This window comes from Crotalus tigris, unplaced genomic scaffold (genome assembly GCF_016545835.1).
Source record: "Crotalus tigris isolate CLP2741 ecotype Arizona unplaced genomic scaffold, ASM1654583v1 scf7180000018504.2861643, whole genome shotgun sequence".
NCBI lineage: Eukaryota > Metazoa > Chordata > Lepidosauria > Squamata > Viperidae > Crotalus > Crotalus tigris.
In genome coordinates, this window is record NW_024097043.1 from 975940 (window position 1) to 996524 (window position 20585).

Below are 20585 nucleotides of genomic sequence, written 5' to 3' on the forward strand. Positions count from 1 at the left end.
TGCACTCATTTCACATGCTAGTAAAGTTATGCTTAAAATCCTACAAGCTAGACTCCAGCAGTATGTGGATCGAGAACTACCAGAAGTACAGGCAGGATTTCGAAGAGGCAGAGGAACTAGAGATCAAATTGCCAACATACGCTGGATCATGGAGAAAGCTAGGGAGTTCCAGAAAAACATCTACTTCTGCTTCATTGACTATGCAAAAGCCTTTGATTGTGTGGATCACAACAAATTGTGGCAAGTCCTTAAAGAGATGGGAGTACCAGACCATCTCATTTGTCTCTTTAGAAACCTATATGTGGGTCAAGAAGCAACAGTGAGAACCGAACACGGAACCACTGATTGGTTCAAAATTGGAAAAGGAGTCCGGCAAGGCTGTATACTGTCGCCCTGCCTATTTAACTTATATGCAGAGCACATCATGAGAAAGGCAGGGCTAGATGAATCAAAAGTTGGAATTAAGATTGCCGGGAGAAATATCAACAACCTAAGATATGCAGATGATACCACTCTGATGGCAGAAAGTGAAGAGGAACTAAAGAGCCTCTTGATGCGGGTGAAGAAGGAGAGTGCAAAAGTTGGCTTGAAACTCAACATTAAGAAAACCAAAATCATGGCATCCGGCCCTCTCAATTCCTGGCAAATAGATGGGGAAGAAATGGAGGTAGTGACAGATTTTATTTTTCTGGGCTCCAAGATCACCTCAGATGGGGACTGCAGTCAAGAAATTAAAAGACGCTTGCTCCTGGGGAGGAAAGCTATGGCAAATCTAGACAGCATTCTAAAAAGCAGAGACATCACCCTGCCAACAAAAGTGCGTATAGTCCAGGCCATGGTTTTCCCAGTTGCAATGTATGGCTGTGAAAGTTGGACCATAAGAAAGGCTGAGCGCCAAAGAATTGAGGCCTTTGAACTATGGTGCTGGAGAAGACTCCTGCGAGTCCCTTGGACTGCAAGGCGTTCAAACCGGTCAGTCCTAGAAGAGATCAACCCCGACTGCTCTTTAGAAGGCCAGATCCTGAAGTTGAAACTCAAGTACTTTGGCCACCTAATGAGAAGGAAGGATTCACTGGAGAAGAGCCTAATGCTGGGAAAGATTGAGGGCAATAGAAGAAGGGGACGACAGAGAATGAGATGGCTGGATGGAGTCACTGAAGCAGTAGGTGTGAATTTAAATGGACTCCAGAAGATGGTAGAGGACAGGAAGACCTGGAGGAACGTTGTCCATGGGGTCGCGATGGGTCGGACACGACTTCGCAGTTAACAACAACAATTTGTTACTTTTGATTGTTAGGATTTATTTTTTTGAGATTTTATTAGTAGTGTTTACTTAATAAATTAATGTATTTGTTTACTAATTGTTTTTAATATGTTACAGTTTAAGCTTTGTTAAAAATGGTTGAATATGATATTTACTCATTATGATTTGGACGGTTGCTTGTTTGTTGAAATATGTGATTGTACCTATCCTTATTTTACCCTAATTCCTTATTTCCTTCCCCTCCCCCTTTCCTTTTTACCCTTCCCTTTAGCATACCTGTATTGTTCCTATTTTTCCTCACCTATATAAATTTAATAAAATTTTGTTAAAAAAAAAAAGAATCCCAGCCATGGAACATTAATTCTTCTGGCTCGAAAATCACTACGTGCATTGTCTCCGGAGCTTTTAATGGGCATATGAGTTACAAACAGCTCCTTCCTCTAACTCAGGAGTGTCAGACTGCCAGCCTGCGGGCTGAACACGTCATGAGGAAACTGCGCCCACTCCATTGCCAGCAATGGGGGAAAATCTGCAATACTTCGTGCGATGTCACATGACATCGCAAGTTTAACATGTCTGCTCTAACTTGACAGAAATGTGTACCAACCTGCTCATAGTCTAAGATCAGGGTTTTAGATCCAACCTCTGGCAATTAGTGAAGTACATTTGAGACATAATTAATGGCTGTAAAGGTTTTGGTAAATAATAGTTTGATAATTGTTGATGACCAAACAATAACAGGAGTTTGTTAAATATCATTGTGGTGAGCTATGTTCTTTTTAATGGCATGGTTATTTTTCATTTACTTTCATTTTTATATGTTATAAACTAGTTTGAGGTGAGGTTGAAGAAGGATGACATATCATTTTTTTACATTAAAAAGCCCAAACAATATAGACATAGACATTACATGTTGCCCTTTGGTGGCATGCATCTTGTGGAAGATTTGTATTGCATCTCTCAAATCTATGTTAAGTAACTACATCCATAGCAAATAAAAGCCTTGTGATTATAATGGGACTTGCTCTCATGTAGAAACCATTGTGTCATGCTAAAAGGACAGTAATAGTGTATACTAATTTTAATAGAAGTTTATTTGTTTTACATCCCCATATTAAATTAACAAGAAATGGAGACCTCATTGGGTATTTTTTGGCTGGTAAACAAAGCTATGTATATATTGAAGGTCTCCTTTTGGCTTCACAGTGTTTAAAAGCATCAGTTGGGTGATAGCAGCAGGGTAGAGTTTTACATTATTATTATTATTATTACCTGGCTAACCAGTAGTAAACCATAAAGCTCTTAAATCCCATTAAAGGTGTTATGTATTAAGCAATTCATAAGGTCTCTATAAAAACGGTTAACTGATTGTTCTATTTGAATTATAGACTGTCTGTCTGTATAATTTTAAGCCTTTGTTTTAGGTGGGAATGAGTACTTTAAATTGATTGGCCACCGCCTAGTGGTGGTCCATATAAATATAAGTCAAGCAGCTGCTAGAGCTTGCTTTGTGAGAACTAATAAAGAGCTGTTAATTCAACTTCATGTCTTCAATGCCTCGCTGTTCCCACCACACAGCAGTGGCAACGAAGGTGGGATTATGTTGTTAGGAAGAAAGAGCTAAGTCACTAAAGGGATAAGACCAGGCATCAGCGCCCTGGTTGGAACCACATTTCCCCCCTTGTGCCTGCCAGTACGCAAACACTGGAGGTATCATCTTCCTAAGGGACCCGTCCCTGAGAAACTCACAGAAGCCCTAGCAGCATAAGGCATCGGAGACGCAGTAACAGCCGAGCCATGGCCAAAGTTGGCAAACTTTCTGAGTTTGACATGACATACCTGGAACAATGGAGTTTGTACATCTCAACAAAGACTCAAGGAGCACTTTGAACCAAGACTGTCCATTATCGCATATAGACACGCATTCGAGCAGAGAGAACAGCAGCCAGGTGAAACTGTTGCTGAATTTGTGGCATCCCTATGCCAAGCGTCCTGGCTCTGCAAATTTCCCGACCTACAAGATTGGCTCCGGGACCTACTAGTATGTGGCCTGAGAAGCAGAGACTTACAGCAGAAGCTGTTTGCTAAAGAGACCCTGACATTCCAGGACGCACTGAAAGAAATGATGGCAGAAGAGGGCGCAGGTGGAGCCATCAAGGGTTTACATCCCTCAAAGAATTTCTCCAGCCAGACGGCTGTGCATCATGAAGAGTCAGAGAGAACAGAAGACCTAGACATAGGCATTGAGATCGACTGGGTGCAAAAGATCCCAGAAAGAAGGTAGTGATCGCTTGACAAGGCAGCCTTCTTCCCTAGCTGTCAGGACTGTGGAGGATGACACCAGTGCTCAGAATGCTGGTTCCGTGCAGCTGTGTGCTGAGCATGCAGAAAACAAGGCTACATTGCTATTGTCGGTAAAGATCGCCAGAGAGAATCTCCATGAGAAGACTTCCCCAGGAGAGGTAATGGGGCCCCGGGGCAGAATAGAGTAGGATTTTGCTCTGGAAGAAGGAGCATCCTCAGAACTAGAGCCCATTGCCCCCTAAAAGAAAAGCTTAGACTAAAAGTCAAGCTACAAGGAGTTCCATGCTCCATGGAACTGGACACTGGATCAGCTATGTCTATAGTGTCTTACAGGACTTTTAACTACATCTGCAGACATGGCGAGAAATGAATCAGACTCAAGCTGTCAGATTTAATTTTGACAGATTTTCAAAATTCTAGTATAGCGGTTAAAGGTAAAGCCACGTTAAAAGTAAAGTTCAAAGAGTTTGAGGGTCCCCTCAATATCATGGTGGTGGAAGACCAGCGAACAAGCCTCATTGGCTTAGACTGGTTTGATGCCCTGGGCATCCATGTGACTGGCATCAACAGAACCCAAACAGTGGATTTGGCAGCTGTCTGCCAGGAGTTTGCGGACGTATTCAGCCCCAATTTAGGGAAATACAAAGGAGCACCAATTGCTCTCTACCTTGATCCAACCATAGCACCAATCTGAGTAAAGCCTCGTAGAGTGCCTTTTGCCCTTAAACCCAAAATTGATGCAGAGTCAGATAAACTAGTTTAACAGGGAGTCTTGCAACCCATTGACAGCTGTGTATGGGAAACCCCCATAGTTACACCAGTCAAACCTAACGGAGAGGTGCACATCTGCACTGATTATAAGTGCGCTATTAATAAGGCACTGCAGCAGCATGTGTATCCGGGATCTGTAGTTAGCCATATTCTGGCATCCTTACAGGGAGGTCGCTTGTTTGCAAAGCTGGGCCTGACACAGGGTTATCAGCAACTGCCTGTGGATGACATCTCTGATGAGGCTCAAACAATAGTTACCCATAGAGGGGCATTTAAGATTCGTCGCCTGCAGTTTGGGGTCAGTGTAGGCCCAGGGCTCTTTCAGAGTGTGATGGAATGCATGTTAAAAAACTTTCCAGGTGTGTGTCCTTATTTCAATGACATTTTAATTACTGGGGAGTCAGCAGAGATACTTGCAGAACGTTTAAGGGCTGTTCTTCAGTGTTTCTGCGAAGTGAGCTGAAGCTCAAAAGAGAAAAATGTCAAATAGGAATCAACTCCACAGAGTTTCTTGGTTTCTGGATCGATGCTGCCAGAATACATCCGGCTGATTCAAAGCTCAGGGCTATTTTGTAGGCTCCCAAACCAAAGTCAAAGGGAGAGCTGCAGGCATTGCTGGGGTTACTTAACTTTTATCATGCCTTTCTCCCTCACAAGGCTGCATTAGCAGAGCAGTGAGGGAGTGGCAGTGGAATACCGCCCACAAAAACAGTTTCAAAGCAGTCAAATCACTGCTGTCATCAGACTCTGTGTTAACACACTTTAATGAAAAACTGCCTATCAGTATTGCATGTGATGCATCATCATATGGGATAGGAGAAGTTTTGAGCCATATAATGGAAAATGGGCAACAAGCACCTATAGCTTACTGTTCAAGGACACTTTTCCCCATGGAAAGAAATTATGCTCAGGTTGATAAGGAGGCTTTAGCCATAGTTGCAGGAATAAAAAATTCCATGATTTCCTTTATGGTCATTCAGAGGGATAGAATCAAGATCACGTGAAGTATTACTACCACTCTACAATGCCTTGGTAAGGCCACACTTGGAATACTGCATCCAGTTTTGGTCACCACGATGTAAAAAAGATGTTGAGACTCTAGAAAGAGTACAGAGAAGAGCAACAAAGATGATTAGGGGACTGGAGGCTAAAACATATAAGGAACGGTTGCTAGAATTGGGTATGTCTAGTTTAACGAAGAGAAGGACAAGGGGGGACATGATAGCAGTATTCCAATATCTCAGGGGCTGCCATAAAGAAGAGGGAATTAAGCTATTTTCCAAAGCACCTGAAGGCAGGACAAGAAGCAACGGGTGGAAACTAATCAAGGAGAGAAGCAACCTAGAACTAAGGAGAAACTTCCTGACAGTGAGAACAATTAATCAGTGGAACAGCCTGCCTCCAGAAGCAGTAAATGCTCCAACACTGGAAGTTTTTAAGAAGAGACTGGACAGCCATTTGTCCGAAATGGTGTAGGGTTTCCTGCCTGAGCAGGGGGTTGGACTAGATGACCTCCAAGATCCCTTCCAACTTTACTACTATTACTATTATTTACGGTCTTTATGGATCAAAAGCCTCTTCTAGGTCTATTTACTGCAGACAAGCAAACCCCTCAGATGCCGCCCCAAACCTAATTACCAAGAGGTAATTACCTAATTGGAGGTAGCAAGTCTGGCTTGAGTAACAGTAGCCGTTACAAAACAACAGAATCTAGGTCAGACATTCAAACAAGTGATTAGACATTAAGCAAGTGATTCAAAACAGTTGTGAGCAATACATTACACCCCTTCCCCCTAGATAGTTCAAACCCTTAATTGTTTGACATAATCTTGCAAATACTTAGGTGGCCTTCTTAACCATTCAGAATGTCTAAGGGTTGCCAAGGTTCCCTGGTCTACCTGCTTGCCTGCCAGGCTGGGTAGACCAGGACTCAGAGGTTCAGTGGTGTTGGTTTGACTTGAGTCCCTTTGGCTGGTTGGTCTCGGTTGGCCCAAACTAAGGTCCACTCATGTAGCAAAGTCTGCAGGGCTGTCTCTCGTGCCATTTGCCTGTCCTGTTCAGCCGATGTAGTCTGTGCATCCAGAGAAGGCTCTACTACGGCCATTCCCCTGTCTCCTTGAGGGAGGATCCTATCATAGCGTGCAAACCCTTCTCTTGGACTGCTGTCATGTGGGCCCTGTGTGTGGCCTTCTTGGGAGTCCTGAGCCAGTTAGCTGCTGATGCAGCTGATCAATGTGCTGGTGAATGACTCGTCCACCTTCAAGGACCACCTCATAGGAAAGTGGCCCTGACACCTTTACAACCACTGCTGCCACTGACAAATAATTCCAGTCATCCACTTGCAGACTTCTGGGCACCTTTGGCTGTGCAGAGTCTGATGCAACTCGGTTGGGGTGGAGACTGTCCAGCTTAGTGATCAAATGTCGGCCCCAACATAACTCAGCTGGGCTTCTGCCCATGGCTCTGCAGAGTAGAAAGTCTGCCAAACTGTGGTGCTGGTTTCCTGTGACAATCCATTTTAGGGATTCCTTGGTTGTGTGGACCATGCATTCTGCTTGGCTGTTCGAGGCCAGGTGAAAGGGAGCCAACATGGAGTGCCTTATGAGGTTTGTCCTGAGGAAGGATTGGAATTCTGAAGCAGTAAACTGAGCCACATTGTCTGATATTAAGACATCTGAAAGTCTGTGTGTTGCAAAGATTCTACGCAGTTCCTGGATAGTCCTGGCAGTAGTCATATTGGGAACTGGTGCAACCTCTAACCATTTTGAATGGCTATCGACCACTATTAAAAACAGCTGTCCCTGAAAGGGCCCGGCAAAGTTAATGTGGATTCTTGACCAGTGTGTGAGTGTCCTCCCATTGGTGGACAGGGCTTGCGGCATCTCCAGTCTGGATTGTTGACATGTGATGCAACCATGTACTTGGGCCTTGATAGCCTTATCTAGCCCAGGCCACCAAAGGTAGCTCTTTGTGAGTGCCTTCATCCGGACTATTCCTGGATGGCCCTCGTGCAGAGATTAAAGCACTCTGGGTCTTAACGAGCTGGGAATTATGACCCTACTTCCCCAAAGGATGCACTCTTTATGAGCTGAAAGCTCATCTTTTCACATGAAAAAGCTCTGAAATTATGGGGCTGGACATTTGTCTAGCCATCCTTTGTGCACCTAATTCAATACATGATTCAGTATTTTGTCAGCTGCCATCTCAGCAGCTATGTCCCCAGTGTGAAGGTGAGACTCCAGCAAATCCTGGATAGCCAGGATGCGTGCAGCTGGAGCTGGCTTTACATGTGGTAGGGGCAACCTACTAAGGCCGTCTGCATGGCCATTTCTTTGCCCGGATTGTGAACCAGCCTGTAGTTGTAGGCTGACAGAAAAATAGACCACCTCAACATTCAAGGCGACAGAATCTGGGGTGTCTGTTTGTTCGTAGTGAACAACCCTAGGAGTGGCTTATGGTCTGTAAAGACCGTGAACTGGCAACTGTACAAGTAGTCGTGGAATTTTTTAACTCCAGCCATGATTGCCAAAGCCTCCTTATCAATAGTTGCACTCTATGGACTACAGGGTCCTAGAATAGTAGACGATGGGAGACTGTTTCCCATCATCCGACAAATGGCTCAACACAGCCCCAACCCCATATGGAGATGCATACACACAATGCAGACTGGCAGCCTTTCATTAAAATGCGTGAGTACAGAGTTCGAGGATAGCAATGATTTGACTGCTTGGAAGCTCCTTTCATGGACGCTGGTCCACTTCCACTGGGCTTATCTGTCCAAGAGCCGATGTAACGGATTTGCCACAGCGGCCTTGTTTGGAAGGACAGCATGGTAAAAATTAAGAAGGCCCAAAAAGACCTGAAGCTCTCCCTTGGACTTCAGGCTTCGATGCGGAACCCCAAGAACTCTGTTGACTCAACCCCAATCTTGCATTTTTCTTTCTTTAATCTGAGTCCCGCTGTGCACAACTGCTGAAGGACGGCTCTAAGCCATTCAGCCAGGACCTCTGCGGTTTCTCCAGCGATGAGAACATCATCAAAGTATGGGAAGACCCCTGGAATGCCCTTGAGCATTCGCTGCATTACTCCCTGGAAAATCCCTGGGGCTACACTCACCCCAAACTGTAGGCGCTTGACCTTGAAGGCCCCCCGATGGGTGATGATGGTTTGGGTGGCTGCCACGGCCTTGTCCACTGGCAGCTGTTGATAGGCCTGTGCCAAATCTAATTTAGCAAACACACGGCCAACTTGCAATGACGCCAAAATATGGCTGACAACTGGCACTGGGTACATGTGCTGCTGAAGTGCCCAGTTAATGGTACACTTGTAGTCAGTGCATATTCACACTTCCCCGTTGGCCTTTAGTGGCATTACTATGGGGGTCTCCCACTCCCCACTGTCTATGGGCTGCAATACCCCCTGATTGACCAGCTTGTCCAGCTCTGCACCAGTTTTTTGTTTTAAAGCAAAAGGCACTCGACGAGGCTTGATCCGTATTGGCGTTACCATAGGAACAAGCTTGAAGACTATCAGAGGACCCTTGTACTCCCCTCGGCATGAACTGAAACATCTGAGAATTTTTGGCAGACTGAAGACAAATCCACCGCTTGTGTCCGGTGAATGCCAGTTACTTGAATGCCCAATGCGTTGAACCAATCGAGCCCTATGAGGCTCATGCGTTGGCCTTCTACCACAACAACATCAAGTGGGCCTGCAAACCCCTTGAAATTCACTAGGGGCTTTGCCCTTGACTGCCACTCAGGAGTTTTGGAAGTCGGTAAGCATTAAATTAAATGGCTGAAGTTTTGCCCATCTATTGCTGCAGCTGCATATATGCCTAAATGTTCCTATAGAGATGATCGACATGGCTGAGCCTGGGTCTAGTTCCATCTTACATGGAACTCCCTGAAGCTTGACTTGGAGTCGAAGCTTCAGTTTAAGGGGGCGATGGACACCAGTGCGGAGAATGCTCCTTTGGCTGATGCAGAACCCTACTCGGTGTTGCCCTGGGGCCCTGGTACCTCTCCTGATTGAGTCTTCCTGTGGACAGTCCCTCTGGCGACCTTGACAGATGATGGCAATGTGGCCTGATTTGCCATGCACCCGGCATGTTGTTGTACGGAAACAACATTCTGCGTGTTGATGACAGCCTCCACAATCCATGCACCTAAGGAACCGAACTGCCTTTTGTCAGCTGGCCTCAGTCCCTTCTCTTGGTGCCTCTGTAGCTTGTCAACTCATAGTCTGAGTCGGTGTCTTCCCTTCACTCGGTGTCCTTGTGGTGGACTGCTTCAGTGCTTGACATGCTTTTGGAGGGCCACAGCACTTTAACGGCCCCTCCGGTGGCTTTGTCCACCATGACCTCCTTCAAGGCCTCCTATAGCGAGAGAGTCTCCTTAGCAAAAAGTTTTTGTTGGAGCTCTTGATTCCGGAGGCCGCAGACTAGACGGTCCCTTGGTCTCTCCTCCAAATCTGTGAAATTGCAGACTCGGGATGCTTGATGAAGAGCAGCGATGAATTCTGTGGCCGATTCACCAGGTTGTTTGCTCTCGCTGCTCAAAAGCATGCCTCCACGTTATCACGGATAATTTTGGCTCAAAATAGACTTGGAGCCTTTTCTTCAAGTCTGTGTAGGTGACGGACTCAAACGGCGTCAGAGTGACCAATTTTTCTGCAATGTTGAAGGTGGTGGGGCCGCACACGCAGAGGAGGGTCACGACCTTGAGTCCATCTTCGGTGACCTGATTGGCGTGGAGGTAGTTTTCTATGCAGGAAATGTAGGACACCCATCGCTCTGGGTGGTTGACGTCGAACTCTTCGAGTTTCTCCACTTTCGCCATGGTGAGTTGCTTGCTTTTCTTGTTGCTTGCATTGCCTTGTGCTGCTGGCTTCTGCGTAGGCCCTAGGATGGATCCTTAGGGCGTGGATCTCCAGCTTGGCTTCCTTGGCAGACCAAGGGAGGGAAGGTAGTTCCTGCCAGGCTCTGTGCTGGCCTCACCTCCTAGTGACTTCAGACTCTTATGATGAAGCAGCACATCCCATCCTCATCGCCACTGTTAAGTACTCGGTTCTTGAAGGCATTAAGTGAGACAAGTGTTGAAACAGCAACAAGTTTATTTAACTCTGAACAGCTATTTATATGGTGCAGCTCTGTGCAGATATTTATATAGTTAGCCTCCAGGCGGCAGCCAATAGGTTTAAAGTAACAGTTTCCCATCCAAAAACTAATTACCAGCCTGGAGACAGCAAGTCTGGCTTAAGTAACAGTAGCCATTACAAAACAACAGAATCTAGGTCAGACATTCAAACAAGTGATTAGGCATTAACCAAGTGATTCAAAACAGTTGTGACTAATACATTACACTAGGTGTTCCAATAAAAGTAACCCTGTCCTATATGGCATTGGTTTCTTAGTCTGTTCTGCTTTATAGTGCTGATATATGACTTTATTGGTTATTCTCCTCCAAATTTAGGCTCCTGTGAACATGGTAAAACACTTACAGGCAAAGTAATTATGTTGGTACTGGTAAGGCATATACTTCTTTTTCTTCCTTCCCAGCTGAACATGGAGAAAGAGAGCAAACAGTTAAATTGACAACTATGTAAATTCCACATCAGGGTCATGTTGTCGTGACCCATTCTCTACAATATAGATTCTTGAAAAGTTTGATCTTTGCATATTACTATGTCACAGATTATTTGATCTGTGTCTCTTTAAATTCTGCCATACATAGAGCTTTTGTGGGCTGAGGGTTGCACTTGATCTTTGAGAGAAGCTACCTTTCCAAAATAAACAGGACCAAGAAAAAAAACACAGACAAGACAATAGCAAAATTAAATGTGATTTCATTTTAATTTGATTCAAGTTAACTCAGTATATTTCAATTCATACATTGAACCCCCATGACTTAAATTACTTAAACTTTTTTGTCAAATTAAAAATGATAGTTTCTCAATTTTTGGAGAGGCAGCGTGTTTTATTTCAGCCCCAAATAGGCACAAAAAATTGGCTAAATTCTTTGACTTTGCATTCATCTAAGCACAACTTTTGGGAAGGGGAATACATATTTAGACTGCACTTTGCAAGAAAATGTGGATCAAAACATGTTCTTTGAAAAATAGTTTTTGAAAAATGTACAGATTAATGCAGAAGTGCAATGGAAGTTTGTTTCATTAAATCAGAATCGTTAATAGATCTACCCTTACAAGTTGGTTGGGGCCAAGACAAAGAGAAATGTGAGAAAACCAAAATTTAAAATAACTGTAAAATTGATATTTTGGTTGTAAATTTGTACTATGAAATGATGCTCTGAGCAGGAAGGGAGTCTGTGCTGGGGAGCTATCAAGATCTGTTAAGATAGGAACAACTTTCTAATCATGGGGGCCTTCTCTTGTAAGCCTCACTAGTTGGGAGAAAATGAAATGTAGCAACAGATTGTGATGTAACTGGCAGGCAAACATGAAGGGAATTGTTCTCCAAAAAGAAAAAAGAAAAGAAGTTTGACAGATTCATTACAGAAAATAAGGTAGTACCTGAACCAATCAGCAGCAGCAAGAGTTGCTGTAAAGAAAAATGGGAGATAGAAAGAATCCCTTCTTCCTACTTTCCTAGATTGCTCATCAGAGACATGGTGGTGTTTTATTTTCCTTTTAGGACTGCTAATATTTTTTCAGGGTCTTTTGTCTGTCCAGGACACAGGTCGGCAACCTGCGGCTCCGGAGCCGCATGCGGCTCTTTGAGCCTTCCCCTGTGGCTCCCAGCCTCCTCTGCCTTTGCAGAGAGAGACAGAGACAGAGAGAGGCAATTGCGCTTCCCTGCCCCTCTCTCTCTCTCTCTCTCTCTCTCTCTCTCTCTGGGTGTGTGTGTGTGTAAAAGAGAATGCACTCATAGTGTTCTCCGAGGAGCTGAAAAGCTTACTGGGCAGAGCTCCTCCCTTTGCTGCGTCTCTGCAGGAAGCAGGAAGCAGGAAGGGCAGGAGAGAGCTAGCTAGCCCAGCTAGGCTGACTCAGAAATTCTGGGAGTTGAAGTCCATGAGTCATAAAAGAGACTAGGTTGCTTACCCCTGAGCTTGTTGGACAACAGCTTGAAGCTTGCCAGGTGAGCAGCAGATAGGAGGGGGGGGGGAGAAAGAGAGAGAGAGAGAGAGAGAGAGAGAGAGAGAGAGAGAGAGAGAGAGAGAAAGAGTGGAGGAAGAGGAGTGGCAGACCAAGGGAAGATAGGGAGGGAGGGAGGGAGGGAGAGAGACAAACAGAGAGAGACCCTTTTGACATCTAAAATGAAGATAACACTGCATATATCCTTTTTTTACCTGTGTGTGTATGTAATTTTATTCTCTTAAAGCATTCTCTTGATCATTGTTTTAATAGTATGGATATTCCCAAGAGTGATATTTTTACTTTTATTTTTAATGTGTGTGTGTGTGTGTATACACACACACACACATACATACACAAACACACACACACCTATAATAAAGGTAAAAAAGGATATATGCAGTGTTATCTTCATTTTAGATATCAAAAGGGTTTTGCGGCTCCCAGTGTTTTGTTTTTGCTGGGAAATGGGTCCAAGTGGCTCTTTGAGTGTTTTGGGTTGCCTACCTAAAGTGGGAAAGAAATAGAATAACATAGAATAAAGAAGAATAAAGTAAAATAATAATAATAATAATGAAAAATCACTAAAAGCAAAAATCATGTGTCTGCATAATCTCTGAAAAGAAAGCTGTGTTAGCCAAAAGCTGTATTAACAGTACGTGAATGACCTAATGCATATTTAGAAACATTGTATAAAAGTAAAAACTGCCTTCATTGTATTCCCATGAGAAATGGAGCTAATTGTGAGAAACTATCTGAATGTTACACAAAGTAGATTCCATATACAATGTAAGATTCCATCTATGCTTCCTTTGTTCCTGAGAAAAAGAAACCTATAAAGCTTTAGTTTAGACCCTCCCCCTTGTTCAGAAATTTGTTGATTGTTAAATCACTTCTGAACCTTTTGCGCAAAAATAAAAATCTCTCTTTCACCCTCGGAATTTCGTAAAAGTCCTTTATTTTTTAAGGCTTTATTTTTCCACAAGATTTATAGCGACTTCTCTGCCGAGACATTTTTAAGGGCTTTTAAGAAAAAGGATTTAACCTTCCAAGACGGATTGCCCTGGTGGCCCCCCCCTCTCCTACACGACGACAGCTCCAAAGCCGGCTCCGTAGCTCTTGACTACAGGGAGAACTTGACGGGAGGAAAGGGAATTAACCCATCAGCGAAGCATTCCTGTCTAAGGATCCGTGAGGGTGACAGACAGGTCTTAAATCAACAAAGGAGTCTGGAAAACGCCTGCAGGCAAGTATTGTAAAACAGGGGAAACCTGATCCCTTTTGGATCGGAAGAAGGGATTGATCACCCCTTAGAAGGCAAAGGTGTCGTCCTTAAGCCTTCAATAGGCAGGATTGTGTGGGAGGTTAAACCATTGTAGCTCATGCTTGAGTGATCAATGGTAGTGTATTAGAGAGATGGGTGGGAAAAAGTCAAAGGAGACCGTTGACCAGACGCCACTCCAGTGCATGCTAAAGAATTTCAAAAAAGGTTTTTCTAGGGATTATGGAGATCCAAAACCAAATCCAGCCATGTTAAAAAGATTCTGTGAATCTGAGTGGACTGCCCTGGGCGTAGGGTGGCCAAAAATGGGATCGGCGAATCCCGAACTCATTGCACGGGTTCATCAAATTGTGACTGGAAATGGTTATTGGGACCAGTACCCCTATATTGACCAATGGAAAATCAACATTGCAGAAAGACCGAGATGGTTAGCAAAATGTCAGATAGAATGTGCAAAGATATATTTGGCAAGCCAAAAAGCCAAGCCTCAAACAAAAGCTAGACTTTCAGCCAGGAAGATAGAGAGGAAATTGCCAGACCACCCCCCTACATTCCTAGAAGAGAAGAAGGGAGAATAAATCAGCAAATTCCACCCCCTCTGCCTGAAAGAGAAGCCCAATTTCAGCCAGAAGCCGGTGAGGAAGGAAAATTAGCAACAGCTGGATCCCTTCAAGAAACAGATAAAAGCTTGAATAACTTTGAAAATGAAAGCAAGACATCAGTTTCTAGCTGAACCAGGACTAAGGCAGAAATAAAAACAGAAGAAAATATAGCCCCTCTAAAAGAGGTGTTGGTTCCTGGACCAGATAACCCTAATATTTCAATGCTACAATATGTTCCATAACCATGACAGGGAGGAGGAATACAAATCAGATCAAAAAGAAAAAAAGAAAGTTGAAATGTTAGCCGTGGCATTGGGAGGAACATGCCTAGGACCCAATCAGTGTGCCATCTGTAAACAAGAAGGACACTGGCAAAGGGAGTGCCCCCAGAGGAATGGCCAACCCAGGGGACAATCTCACCAGTATGGAAGAGGAAGAGGAAGAGGATTTAGAGGGACTTTCCAGAGAGGCTTCAGAAAGAGCTTCAAAGGAAGAGGGCATCCAGTTTATCCCAATCAGACAGAGGAAAGAGAAGAAAACATGATCGGCTTAGCTGACATGGAATGGGAAGACTGAAGAGGACAGGGTTCTATCGCCCCACCCCCAGAGCCCATTGTTAAAATAAGGGTGGGAGGACAGGTTGTCCCGATGCTAGTTGACACGGGAGCCACCAGATCTGTCCTAAATAAATCTATTGGCAAGCAATCAAAGCAGACTATTCAAATTCAGGGAGTATCTGGAGAAACTCAAATAAGCAATCAAAGCCTTGTGGTAGCCGTATATTTAAAACTTCGCCAATGTGCTTTAGTCAAGCCCTAGCCCAAGATCTTGCTTATCTGAAGTTATTCAGACAAGAGGATTGTTGCCTTCAATATGTTGATGATGTCTTAGTAACTGGCCAAAGCAGGGAGGATTGCTTTGAAAACACATCCAGACTGCTCCAATTGTTACAAGACTGTGGTTATAGAGCATCCAAAAAGAAAGCACAATTAATTCAAGAGACTGTAATGTATTTAGGCTATGAACTTTCACAAGGACAAAGAACTTTGGGCCCCCAGAGAAAGCAAGCTGTGTTACAGATTCCCATCCCACAATAAAACAGGAAGTTAGAGCCTTTTTGGGAATTACAGGCTTCTGTAGAATTTGGATTCCTAACTTCGCTCTCACAGCTAAACCATTGTACCAAGCTTTAAGGGGACCAGAAAAAGAACCTCTTTTGTGGCAACAGGAACAAACCCAAGCAATGAGACAATTGCAACAGGCTCTCACCACAGCCCCCGCCCTAGGACTACCTGATATATCTAAGCCATTTTCACTTTATGTGGATGTAAGACAAAATGTAGCTTTAGGGGTCCTTACCCAGAAGCAGGGAAGTTGGAACCGCCCTGTCGCTTATCTGTCAAAACACCTGGACATTTCTTCACAAGGCTGGCCCCAATGTTTAAAAATTCTAGCAGCAGTTATGCTATTACTGCAGGAGGCAAACAAGTTAACCTTTTCAGCTCCAGTGGCTGTTTATACTAGTCATACCTTGCAGACAATCATTGACAATAAAGGACATTTATGGATAAGTAATCAACGAATGCATAAAATACAGGCTCTTTTATTAGAAAATCCACAAGTTACACTGCAACAATGCTCAACTTTAAACCAAGCAACTCTAATGCCAATTCCTGATTCAACCAAACCTGTTCATGACTGCATGCAAACAATAGAACTACAATATTCTTGCAGACCTGACCTTACAGACCAACCCTTGCATAATCCAGACTATCAATGGTTTACTGATGGTTCTAGCTTTATGGATAAAGGATGTAGATACTCTGGTTACCGCAATAGTTTCTCAAACTTCTACTGTTGAGTCAGCACAGTTGCCTAGTTAAGCCAGGAGATAGAGTGTGGTTAAAGCACTGGAAATCAGATCCCTTGAGCCCAAGATGGAAAGGACCATATACTGTTGTCATGTGTTCTCCTTTGGCAGTGAAAATCTTGGAAGGAAAGTCTTGGATCCATTGGAGTAGAGTGAAAGCAGCTGCACCTGCAGATCCGGTGACCTACAAGGTGGACAAGACTGACAAGCCTTTGGTGTTGAAATTTACAAGAAATACAGCAACGGGTTCCCAAGACACGGTGTGATCAACAACCTTGCTGAGACACCCCAGGAAGCTGTTTCTCTACGCACGGTGGAAGATATGAGGATTCTACAGCTCGTAATATTTGTTAATTATTTAATATGCACACACTTTCCTACACAAATCAGTACAATGGCTACACGAGAGGTCATAATGCAGAAACCCTCTAATAAAGAATTATTGAGTAGCACACACCAAGAAAGAGCAGAAACACAGGGAAACCAAGGTTGTCAAAACTGTATCAAAACTACAAAACAAGGAAACCAGATAACCAAGACTTTGATTTACCATATAGTTAAACCAGAAGGGTGCCAAGATAGTTCTCCTGACTCTTGTACGTACAATAGAACTACATATAAAGTTTGTAGAAAAGGTGTCCAATATCAGTGTTATAACCCGAAGTCTGATCCTGATCGTTGGGCCTTACAAATCAAAACACATAGAACAAGAACTAGCTATAAGGACCAGGCACTCTTAGGGATCTCCCAATGGAAATCCAATCCACACTCCAGTTTTAGCGTCACCTTTGATGTTTGCAAAGCAGCTAATTATTGGACTCCAACATATGGTTGCGGAGGGATCAGTAATATTCACAACTTTATCCCAAAACATAAGTACTTGTGCCCACCAGATGGATGTGCGGTCAAATGTAAGTGGTGGTCATGTATTAAGTGGCATACCCAAGACCCAAAAGAGATAGACCACATCTTGTTTGAAAAGAATGAAACAAAAGCAAATTCCTGTGGAACGGATAACTGTAATTTGGTGACTCTCACAGTCAAGAATGGCAGTTGGTTCCTAGAACAGAATAGGTGGGAAAGTAAGAAATGGATGTTTGGGATAGGAATAGATACAAATGGCTATGACCCAATGTCAGAAATAGAAGTCAAAATTATAACTGCAACCAAAAGACCAGAACAAAAATCATTATTTTGGTCATATTATGAGGAAATGGAGAACCTACATATTCCTGAAGTACCTAGACATGTAACCAATACCTTTGTTAAGTTAGCAGAAGACATTGCCCATACTTTAGGTGTGTCTAACTGTTTTGTGTGTGGTGGAACAAACATGGGAGAAAGGTGGCCATGGGAAGCACAAGAGTTAAATTATACCAAGGTACTAGAAATGTCTAAAAATAATAATTTAACCTATACAAGTGGGAAAGATGGTGATTGGGCTCTCACTTCCAACTTGGTAGGACATGTATGTTACTCAAGAAACAAAACAGAATCTTGTGTAGCAGTAGGTGACCTCCTATGCACAGGGACATGGGAAAACAGTAAATGGTGGTCTGGAACCAATGAGACCACTGCTATAGATCCTGGAATGAACAAAGCTGCTATAACTATGAAGGTTTGTAGGCCTGCAAGTTTTGTTAATTCTAGGATGTATCTTAATTCCTTGCTTGCTCCCCTGTCTTATAGCCATGATTCGGAGGATCTCAGAAAGTACAGCCCAATTAACAGCAAAACATGAAACAATGTTAGCCTTATGGGAATATAAAATGGTACCTTCAGGAGATCCGGAATCAGAGGTAGAATAATGGAAGTTTAAGCTGGAAAACTTCCAAAAGGGGGGAGTAAAGTGGGAAAGAAATAGAATAACATAGAATAAAGAAGAATAAAGTAAAATAATAATAATAATAATGAAAAATCACTAAAAGCAAAAATCATGTGTCTGCATAATCTCTGAAAAGAAAGCTGTGTTAGCCAAAAGCTGTATTACCAGTACGTGAATGACCTAATGCATATTTAGAAACATTGTATAAAAGTAAAAACTGCCTTCATTGTATTCCTGTGAGAAATGGAGCTAACTTGTGAGAAACTTTCTGAATGTTACACAAAGTAGATTCCATATACAATGTAAGATTCCATCTATGCTTCCTTTGTTCCTGAGAAAAAGAAACCTGCAAAGCTTTAGTTTAGACCCTCCCCCTTGTTCAGAAATTTGCTGATTGTTAAGTCACTTCTGAACCTTTTGCGCAAAAATAAAAATCTCTCTTTCACCCTCGGAATTTCGTAAAAATCCTTTATTTTTTTAAGGCTTTATTATACACACACACACACACACATACATACACAAACACACACACACACACACACACACACACACACACACACACCTATAATAAAGGTAAAAAAGGATATATGCAGTGTTATCTTCATTTTAGATATCAAAAGGGTTTTGTGGCTCCCGATGTTTTGTTTTTGGTGGGAAACGGGTCCAAGTGGCTCTTTGAGTGTTTTGGGTTGCCTACCCCTGGTCTAGGACTTTCTATTTATTTACCTCCAAAGAAAGTTTCTTCCCCAGGCTGAAAATGAATGGGTGTGTCTTGAGATCAGGGTCCTTGCGGAAGCAGTTGGGTTTGGCGTGATGCTGGTTATGCATGGGGTTCCATTGGCTCACCGGTCCTCCCTTGAGAAGCACAGAAATACAAACATGAATTCCATCTATTTGTGAATAATGCTGTATTCTATATATTCCCCACTGACTATCTACAAACAAAACAAAAACAGCTGCAGGTCAGTTGGTTTATATTTCCTTCCATCTAGCAGGAATTGAATTGTGTACAATGAGAGCACTCTGACCTCCATCACTTCCATGTATGCTAACCCCATTTCTTCTTATTATTAATCATCTGAAAATACTGCTTTCAAGACTGCCTATTGAAAATCCCAGTTTTGATGCTAAATGTATTTGTGTGAAACAAAAACAGACTAGAAATACTCCACTAGTTTCTCTTCAGTAGTGAAAAAGTAAAGCAAGTATAGTGCAGTACTGTTAGCTATGAAATATAGACTGGCTATATTTTTCTTAACCCCATCTCTCCTTTATATAAGGAAGTACTACTAGTGCGATCATTTTTTACAGGGTTGTGGCAAAAACGATCTTATATTTTCTTATATTGTCAGCACTTCAGTGCTTAAAGTGTGCTATATAAATGCATTGTCCTTATCCTGTTTTTCAAAATCCTAGAGACAGAAAATAACAATGGATTGGCAGACCCAATTTCAAATATATAAATCATCACAAATCATCACTTAAACCATCCCTTCTCTTGGGTGGATTCTGACCTTAAGAATGCCAAGCACCACATAGGGAGCTACTCTGTTCCACTTGAGCTTTTCAAAGACTGACACATGGCCAAGATCATGCTGGAGAAAACCATATTGTATCTGGAAGTAAAAATCAACAAACATGACACATATGTATGTAATTTCTCCATATTTTTTCTGAATGGAGTAATTGGTAGAGGAACATCATTAATCACCATTAATTAATCAAAAAGAACCCCTATTATACTACATATATTGTGTGATTATATACTGTATGTATAGGTATATGTGTATGTCTGTGTGTATACACATCCGCAACTACATAATACTTTATATGCTGTATGCTGTCAACAAATACTATTATCTTGGAGAAGCGTGCCTTCTTTCCAAACACTTTAATTTCAGCAGACAAAACAGATGAAGCAATATCATTCATATTCTGCAATGTAATTTGCTCAGGCACTTTTCCTAATCTGAAGCAATAGGAATAGCAACTTTCTAAATCTGTGTGTAGTTGTATTACTACATTAAGGTTCAACAGCTGAAAGAATTGAAAATCTAGATAAGTACACAAGATGTTAAATTACTAAAACAATTAAATTGTGTTCTGCTATGCAAAGAGGTTACCTGTCCAATGGTGAACATTGCTACTCCAAGAAGGAAAGGCATCCAGGATTTTCCAAAATACCAGATAGTAAACCAAGATGTAATATCTAGTAGGAAACATGAAAACAAAAAAGCTCAATCTTGACTTCAAGAGCCCCATCTTCTCCACTGTTGCACGCAGTTCATGAAAATCCTTTACCAGCATTTCCTACAAGAAGTGATGACAGTTTTTTTACTTGCTTCAGAACATAAAAACCCTTTTGGTAGATTAGACCAAAAGCCAATGTTGAGTCTTATGTATTAAACGTAAGGTTGGATTTGCACCAGGATGAACCACTTGACCATACATCTTATTGGGTGACTTAGGACCAGTTGTTCTCTCTCAGAGCAAGCTGTAACACAGACTTGCTGGGATAAATTAAGAAGACCCAATTTATGACATCTGGAGGTTCAAAGAAAGTGCATGATATA

The 20585-nt window shown here is 42.6% G+C and overlaps 1 pseudogene; it reads right to left on the minus strand.

Moving 5' to 3' along the window:
* LOC120312492 overlaps window positions 1–20319 on the minus strand; it is a 33481-nt pseudogene extending 13162 nt beyond the window's left edge.
* Between the last annotated feature and the right edge of the window lie 266 nt (window positions 20320–20585).